Genomic DNA, 10,200 nt, shown 5'->3' with positions numbered 1-10,200 from the left:
TCTCTTGATTTTTCAAAGTTCATTTTGGTTTTCTTTCGTTGAAATGTAACAGTTGGAATTTTTCAGTAGTGTTTTCATGTGGTTTACCTTATCACAGTTACGTTCTCTTGATTTTTAAAAGTTCATTTTGGATTTCTCTCGTTTAAATGCAAGAGTTGGAATATTTAAGTAGTGTTTTGTTGTGGTTTATCATGTCACACTTACATTCTCTTAAGTTTTCAAAGCTCATTTTTGATTTATTTCGATTAAATGAAATAGTTGAAACATTTCAGTAGTGTTTTGTTATGGTTTACCTTGTCACAGCTACATTCTCTTAATTTTTCAAAGTTCATTTTTGAATTTCTTTCGTTGAAATGCAAGAGTTGGAATTTTTCAGTAGTGTTTTGTCATGGTTTACCTTGTCACAGATACAGTCTCTTGATTTTTCAAAGTTCATTTTCAATTTCATTCTTTGAAATGCAAGAGTTGGAATATTTCAGTAGTGTTTTGTCATGGTATACCTTGTCAAAGATACATTCTATTGATTTTTCAAAGTTCATTTTGGATTTCTTTCATTGAAATGTAAGAGTTGGAATATTTCAGTAGTGTTTTGATGTGGTTTACCTTGTCACAGTTACATTCTCTTAATTTTTCAAATTTCATTTTGGATTTCTTTCATTGAAATGCAAGAGTTGGAATATTTCACTAGTGTTTTGTTGTGGTTTACCTAGTCACAGTTACATTCTCTTAATTTTTCAAAGTTCATTTTGGATTTCTTTCATTGAAATGCAAGAGTTGGAATATTTCAGTAGTGTTTTATCATGGTTTACCTTGTCATAGTTACATTCTATTGATTTTACAAAGTTCTTTTTGAATTTCTTTCATTGAAATGCAAGAGTTGGAATATTTCAGTAGTGTTTTGTCATGGTTTACCTTGTCACAGTTACATTCCCTTGATTTTTCAATGTTTATTTTGAATTTCTTTCATTGAAATGCAAGAGTTGGAATATTTCAGTAGTGTTTTGTCATGGTTTACCTTGGCACAGATACATTCTATTGATTTTTCAAAGTTCATTGTGGATTTCTTTCATTGAAATGCAAGAGTTGGAATATTTCAGTAGTGTTTTGTCGTGGTTTACCTTGTCACAGATACATTCTCTTGATTTTTCAAAGTTAATTTTGGATTTCTTTTGTTGAAATGCAAGAGTTTGATTATTTCAGTATTGTTTTGTTCTGCTTTACCTTGTCACAGTTACATTCTCTTAATTTTTCAAAGTTTATTTTTAATTTCTTTCATTGAAATGCAAGAGTTAGAATATTTCAGTAGTGTTTTGTCATGATTTACCTTTTCACAGTTACATTCTCTTGATTTTTCAAAGTTCATTTTGGGATTCTGTCATTGAAATGCAAGAGTTGGAATATTTCAGTAGTGTTTTGTCATGGTTTACCTTGTCACAGATACATTCTCTTGATTTTTCAAAGTTCATTTGAATTTTTTTCATTGAAAAGCAAGAGTTGGATTATTTCAGTAGTATTTTGTCGTGGTTTACCTCGTCACAGTTACATTCTTTTAATTTTTCAAAGTTCATTTTGGATTTCTTTCGTTTAAATGCATGAGTTGGAATATTTCAGTAGTGTTTTGTCATGGTTTACCTTGTCACGGTTACATTCTCTTGATTTTTCAAAGTTCATTTTGAATTTCTTTCATTGAAATGCAAGAGTTGGAATATTTCACTAGTGTTTATCGTGGTTTACCTTGTCACAGTTACATTCTCTTAATTTTTCAAAGTTCATTTTGAATTTCTTTCGTTGAAATGTACGAGTTGGAATGTTTTAGAAGTGTTTTGTCATGGTTTAACTTGTCACAGATACATTCTCTTGATTTTTCAACGTTCATTTTAAATTTCTTTCATTGAAATGCAAGAGTTTGAATATTTCAGCAGTGTTTTGTCGTGGTTTACCTTGTCACAGTTACATTCTCTTGATGTTTCAAAGTTCATTTGAATTTCTTACATTGCAATGCAAGAGTTCGATTATTTAAGCAGTGTTTTGTTGTGTTTTACCTTGTCACAGTTACATTCTCTTAATTTTTCAAAGTTCATTTTGAATATCTTTTGTTGAATTGTAAGAGTTAGAATATTTCAGTAGTGTTTTGTCATGGTTTACCTTGTCACAGATACATTCTCTTGAATTTTCAATGTTCATTTCGAATTTCTTTCATTGAAATGTAAGGGTTGGAATATGTCAGTAGTGTTTTGTCGTGGTTTACTTTGTCACAGTTACATTCTCTTGATTTTTCAAAGTTCATTTGAATATCTTACATTTTAATGCAAGAGTTGGATTATTTCAGTAGTGTTTTGTCGTGGTTTACCATGTCACAGTTATATTCCCTCGATTTTTCAAAGTTCATTTTCGATTTCCTTCGTTGAAATGCAAGAGTTGGAATATTTCAGTAGTGTTTTGTCATGGTTTACCTTCTGACAGTTACATTCTCTTAATTTTTCAAAGTTCATTTTGGATTTCAATCATTTAAATGCAGGAGTTGGAATATTTCATTAGTGTTTTGCCATGGTTTACCATGTCAGATTTACATTCTCTTGATTTTGCAAAGTTCATTTGAATTTCTTTCATTGAAATACAAGGGTTGGAATATTTCAGTAGTGTTTTGTTGTGCTTTACCTTGTGACAGTTACATTCTCTTAATTTTTCAAAGTTCATTTTGTATTTCTTTCGTTTAAATGCAAGAGTTGGAATATTTCAGTAGTGTTTTGTCATGGTTTACCTTGTCACGGTTACATTCTCTTGATTTTTCAAAGTTCATTTTGAATTTCTTTCATTGAAATGCAAGAGTTGGAATATTTCAATAGTGTTTATCGTGGTTTACCTTGTCACAGTTACATTCTCTTGATTTTTCAAAGTTTATATTGAATTTCTTTCATTGAAATGAAAGAGTTGGAATGTTTCAGAAGTGTTTTGTCATGGTTTACCTTGTCACAGATACATTCTCTTGATTTTTCAAAGTTCATTTCGAATTTCTTTCATTGAAATGCAAGAGTTGGAATATTTCAGCAGTGTTTTGTCGTGGTTTACCTTATCACAGTTACATTCTCTTGATTTTTCAAAGTTCATTTGAATTTATTACATTGCAATGCAAGAGTTGGATTATTTCAGCAGTGTTTTGTTGTGCTTTACCTTGTCACAGTTACATTCTCTTAATTTTTCAAAGTTCATTTTGAATATCTTTTGTTGAATTGTAAGAGTTAGAATATTTCAGTGGTGTTTTGTCATGGTTTGCCTTGTCACAGATACATTCTCTTGATTTTTCAAATTTCATTTCGAATTTCATTCATTGAAATGTAAGGGTTGGAATATGTCAGTAGTGTTTTGTCGTGGTTTACTTTGTCACAGTTACATTCTCTTGATTTTTCAAAGTTCATTTGAATATCTTACATTTTAATGCAAGAGTTGGATTATTTCAGTAGTGTTTTGTCGTGGTTTACCATGTCACAGTTATATTCCCTCGATTTTTCAAAGTTCATTTTCGATTTCCTTCGTTGAAATGCAAGAGTTGGAATATTTCAGTAGTGTTTTGTCCTGGTTTACCTTCTCACAGTTACATTCTCTTAATTTTTTAAAGTTCATTTTGAATTTCTATCGTTGAAATGAATGATTTGAAATATTTCAGTAGTGTTATGTTGTGGTTTACCTTGCCAAAGTTAAATTCTCTTCAATTTTCAAGGTGCATTTCTAATTTTTTTTCGTTGAAATGAATGATTTGAAATATTTCAGTAGTATTTGGTCATGGCTTACCTTGTCACACTTACATTTTATTGATTTTTCAAAGTTTATTTTGGATTTCTTTCATTGAAATGCAAGAGTTGGAATATTTCAGTAGTGTTTTGTTGTGGTTTACCTTGTCACAGTTAAATTTTCTTTATTTTTCATAGTTCATTTTGAATTTATTTCATTGAAATTTAAGAGTTGGAATATTTCAGTAGTGTTTATTTCAGTATATTTCAGTAGGTTAGGTTAAGTTAGGTTAGGTTAGGTTATCTGACGTACACGCGCGTACGTAGGCTAACCTAACCTAACTTAACCTAACCTAACATAACTTAATCTAGCCTAACCTAACCTAACCAAACTTAAACATGGAGAGATGTTTACTAGCTAAGCTAACCTAACTTAGCTAACCTAACCTAACTTACATAACCTGATTTAACCTAATCTAACCTAACTTAATCTAGTCTAACCTAACCTAACCTAAAACCACGTCAAAACACTACTGAAATATTCCTATACTTACATTTCAACGAAAGAAATTCAAAATGAGCTTTGAAAAATCAAGAAAATGTAACTGTGACGAGGTAAATCATGACCAGACACTACTGAAATATTCCAAATCTTCAATAAAGGAAATTCAAAATGAACTTTGAAAAATCAAGAGAATGAAACTTTGATAAGGTAAACCACGACAAAACACTACTGAAATATTCCAAATCTTGCATTTCAATAAAAGAAATCCAAAATGAACTTTGAAAAATTAAGAAAATGTAACTGTGACAAGGTAAACCACGACAAAACATACTGAAATATTCCAACTCTTGCATTTCAACGAAAGAAATCCAAAATGAACTTTGAAAAATTAAGAGAATATAACAGTGACAAGGTATACCGCAACAAAACATTACTGAAATATTCCAACTCATGCATTTAAACGAAAAAAATCCAAAATGAACTATGAAAAATTAAAATAATGTAACTGTGACAAGGTAAACCACGACAAAACACTACTGAAATATTCCAACTATTGCATTTCAATGAAATAAATACAAAATGAACTTTTAAAAATCAATAGAATATAACTGTGACAAGGTAAACAATGACAAAACACTACTGAAATATTCCAACTCTTGCATTTCAACGAAAGAAATACAAAATGAACTTTGAAAAATCAAGAGAATGTAACTGTGACAAGGTAAACCACAACAAAACACTACTGAAATATTCCAACTCTTGCATTTCAACGATGGAAATTTAAAATGAACTTTGAAAAATTAAGAGAATGTAACTGTGAGAAGGTAAACCAGGACAAAACACTACTGAAATATTCCAACTCTCGCATTTCAACGAAGGAATTCGAAAATGAACTTTGAAAAATCAAGGGAATGTAACTGTGACATGGTATACCACGACAAAACACTACTGATATAATCCAACTCTTGCATTACAATGTAAGATATTCAAGTGAACTTTGAAAAATCAAGAGAATGTAACTGTGACAAAGTAAACCACGACAAAACACTACTGACATATTCCAACCCTTACATTTCAATGAATGAAATTCGAAATGAACTTTGAAAAATCAAGAGAATGTATCTGTGACAAGGTAAACCATGACAAAACACTACTGAAATATTCTAACTCTTACAATTCAAAAAAAGAAATACAAAATGAACTTTGAAAAATTAAGAGAATGTATCTGTGACAAGGTAAAGCACAACAAAACACTACTGAGATAATCCAACTCTTGCATTACAATGTAAGAAATTCAAATGAACTTTGAAAAATCAGGAGAATGTAACTGTGACAAAGTAAACCACGACAAAACACTTCTGAAATATTCCAACTCTTACATTTTAACGAAAGAAATTCAAAATGAACTTTGAAAAATTAAGAGAATGTAACTGTGACAAGGTAAACCACGATAAAACACTAGTGAAATATTCCAACTCTTGCATTTCAATGAAAGAAATTCAAAATGAACTTTGAAAAATCAAGAGAATGTAACTGTGACAAGGTAAACCATGACAAAACATTACTGAAATATTCCAACTCTTGCATTTCAATGAAAGAAATTCGTAATGAACTTTGAAAAATCAAGAGAATGTAACTGTGACAAGGTAAACCATGACAAAACACTACTAAAATATTCCCACTCCTGCATTTAAATAACAAAATCAAAATGAACTTTGAAAAATCCAGAGAATGTAACTGTGAAAAGGTAAACCAAGACAAAACACTACTGAAATATTCCAACTCTTGCATTTCAATGAAAGAAATTAAAAATAAACTTTGAAAAATTAAGAGAATGTAGCTGTGACAAGGTAAAGCACATCAAAACACTACTGAAATAATCCAACTCTTGCATTTCAACGAAAGAAATCCACAATGAACTTTGAAAAATCAAGAGAATGTAACTGTGACAAGGTAAACCACGACAAAACACTACTGAAATATTCCAACTCTTGCATTTCAATGAAAGAAATCCACAATGAACTTTGAAAAATCAATAGAATGTATCTGTGACAAGGTAAACCATGACAAAACACTACTGAAATATGCCAACTCTTGCATTTCAATGAAAGAAATTCAAAATGTACATTCAAAAATTAAGGGAATGTAAATGTGACAAGGTAAACCATGACAAAACACTACTGAAATATTCCAACTCTTGCATTTCAATGAAAGAAATTCAAAAGGAACTTTGAAAAATCAATAGAATGTAACTATGACAAGGTAAACCATGATAAAACACTACTGAAATATTCCAACTCTTGCATTTCAATGAAAGAAATCCAAAATGAACTTTGAAAAATTAAGAGAATGTAACTATGACTAGTTAAAGCACAACAAAACACTATTGAAATATTCCAACTCTTGCATTTCATTGAAAGAAATCCAAAATGAACTTTAAAAAATCAAGAGAATGTAAGTGTGACAAGGCAAACCAAAACAAAACACTACTGAAATATTCAAACTCTTACATTTCAACGAAAGGAATCCAAAATGAAGTTTGAAAAATCAAGAGAACGTAACTGTGACAAGGTAAACCACATCAAAACACTACTGAAATATTTCAACTCTTACATTTCAATGAAAGAAATCCAAAATGAACTTTGAAAAATCAATAGAATGTATCTGTGACAAGGTATACCATGACAAAACACTACTAAAATATTCCAACTCTTGCATTTCAACGAAATAAATTCAAAATGAACTTTGAAAAATTAAGAGAATGTAACTGTGACAAGGTAAACCATGACAAAACACTACTGAAATATTCCAACTCTTTCATTTCAATGAAAGAAATACAAAATGAAATTAGAAAAATAAATAGAATGTATCTATGACAAGGTAAACCATAACAAACAACTACTGAAATATTCCAAATCTTTCATTTAAACGAAATAAATCCAAAATGAACTTTGAAAAATCAAAAGAACGTAACTGTGACAAGGTAAACCACCACAAAACACTTTTGAAATATTCCGACTCTTGCATTTCATCGAAAGAAATCAAAAATGTAACTTTGAAAACTTAAGAGAATATAAGTGTGACAAGGTAAACCACAACAAAACACTACTGAAATATTCCAATTCTTGCATTTAAACGAGAGAAATCCAAAATGAACTTTGAAAAATCAAGAGAACGTAACTGTGATAAGGTAAACCAAATCAAAACACTACTGAAATATTCCAACTCTTACATTTCAACGAAAGAAAACCAAAATGAACTTTAAAAAATCAAGAGAATGTAACTGTGACAAGGTAAACCACGACAAAACACTATAGAAATATTCCAACTCTTGCAATTCAATGATAGAAATTAAAAATGAACTTTGAAAAATTAAGAGAATATAACTGTAACAAGGTAAACCGCAACAAAACATTACTGAAATATTCCAACTCATGAATTTAACCGAAAGAAATCCAAAATGAACTTTGAAAAATTAAAAGAATGTAACTGTGACATGGTAAAGCACAACAAAACATTACTGAAATATTCCAACTCTTGCATTTCAATGAAAGAAATTCAAATGAACTTTGAAAAATCAAGAGAATGTAATTGTGACAAGGTAAACCATGACAAAGCACTACTGAAATATTCTAACTCCTGCATTTCAATGATAGAAATTCAAAATGAACTTTGAAAAATTAATTGAATGTAACTGTGACAAGGTAAACCATGACAAAACACTACTGAAATAATCCAACTCTCACATTTCAACGAAAGAAATTCAAATGAACTTTGAAAAATCAAGAGAATTTAACTGTGACATGGTAAACCACGACAGAACACTACTGAAATATTCCAACTCTTGCAATTCAATGAAAGAAAACCAAAATGAACTTTGAAAAATCAAGAGAATATAACTGTGACAAGGTAAACCGCAACAAAACACTACTGAAATATTCCAACTCTTGCATTTCAATGAAAGAAAACCAAAATGAACTTTGAAAAATCAAGAGAATGTAACTGTGACAAGGTAAACCTCAACAAAACACTACTGAAATATTTCATCTCTTGCATTTCACTGAAAGAAAACTAAAATGAACTTTGAAAAATCAAGAGAATGTAACTGTGACAAAGTAAACCGCGACATAACACTACTGAAATAATCCAACTCTTGCATTTCAATGAAAGAAATTCAAAATTAACTTTTAAAAATCAAGAGAATGTAACTGTGACAAAGTAAGCCACAACAAAACACTACTGAAATATTCCAACTCTTGCATTTCACCGAAAGAAATTCAAAATGAACTTTGAAAAATCAAGAAAATGTAACTGATACGGTAAACCACAACAAAACACTACTGAAATATTCCAACTCTTGCATTTCAACGAAAGAAATTCAAAATGAACTTTGAAAAATCAAGAAAATGTAACTGTGACAAGGTAATCCACGACAAAACACTACTGAAATATTCCAACTCTTGCATTTCACCGAAAGAAATTCAAAATGAACTTTGAAAAATCAATAAAATGTAACTGTGACACGGTAAACTACTACAAAACACTACTGAAAAATTCCAACTCTTGAATTTCAAGGAAATAAATCCAAAATGAACTTTCAAAAATCAAGAGAATGTAATTGTGACAAGGTAAACCATGACAAGACCCAACTGAAATATTCAAACTCTTTCATTGCAATGACAGAAATAAGAATAGATCATAGAAAAATCAATAAAATGTAACTGTGACAGGGTAACTCATAACAAAACACTACTGAAATTTTCCAACTCTTGCATTTCAACGAAAGAAATCCACAATGAACTTTGAAAAATCAAAAGAGTGTAACTGTGACAAGGTAAACCACAACAAAACACTATTAAAATATTCCAACTCTTGCATTTCATCAAAAGAAATAAAAAATGAACTTTAAAAACTTAAGAGAATATAAGTGTGACAAGGTAAACCACAACAAATCACTACTGAAATATTGCAACTCTTGCATTTCAAAGAAAGTAATACAAAATGAACTTTGAAAAATCAAGAGAATGTAACTGTGACAAGGTAAACCACATCAAAACACTACTGAAAAATTCCAACTGTAAAATTTCAACGAGAGAAAAACAAAATGAACCTAGAAAAATCAAGAGAATATGACTGTGACAAGGAAAACCAAAAATAAACATTATTGAAATGTTCCCACTCTTGCATTTCAATGATAGAAATTAAAAATGAACTTTGAAAAATTAAGAGAATATAACTGTGACAAGGTAAACCACAACAAAACACTACTGAAATATTCCAACTCTTGCATTTAAGCGAAAGAAATCCAAAATGAACTTTGAAAAATTAAGAGAATGTAACTGTGACATGGTAAAGCACAACAAAACATTACTGAAATATTCCAACTCTTGCATTTCAATGAAAGAAATTCAAATGAACTTTGAAAAATCAAGAGAATGTAATTGTGACAAGGTAAACCATGACAAAGCACTACTGAAATATTCCAACTCTTGCATTTCAAACATAGAAATTAAAAATGAACTTTGAAAAGTCAATGGAATTTATCTGTGACAAGGTAAACCATGACAAAACACTACTGAAATATTCTAACTCCTGCATTTCAACGAAAGAAATTCAAAATGAACTTTGAAAAATTAATTGAATGTAACTGTGACAAGGTAAAGCATGACAAAACACTACTGAAATAATCCAACTCTCGAAAGAAATTCAAATAAACTTTGACAAATCAAGAGAATGTAACTGTGACATGGTAAACCACGAGAGAACACTACTGAAATATTCCAACCCTTGCAATTCAATGAAAGAAAACCAAAATGAACTTTGAAAAATCAAGAGAATATAACTGTGACAAGGTAAACCGCAACAAAACACTACTGAAATATTCCAACTCTTGCAATTCAATGAAAGAAAACCAATACGAACTTTGAAAAATCAAGAGAATGTAACTGTGACAAGGTAAACCGCAAC

This window comes from Artemia sp. Qi Xiang Cuo, chromosome 11 (assembly GCF_049724085.1).
Source record: "Artemia sp. Qi Xiang Cuo chromosome 11, ASM4972408v1, whole genome shotgun sequence".
NCBI lineage: Eukaryota > Metazoa > Arthropoda > Branchiopoda > Anostraca > Artemiidae > Artemia > Artemia sp. Qi Xiang Cuo.
This window is presented reverse-complemented; position numbering follows the sequence as displayed.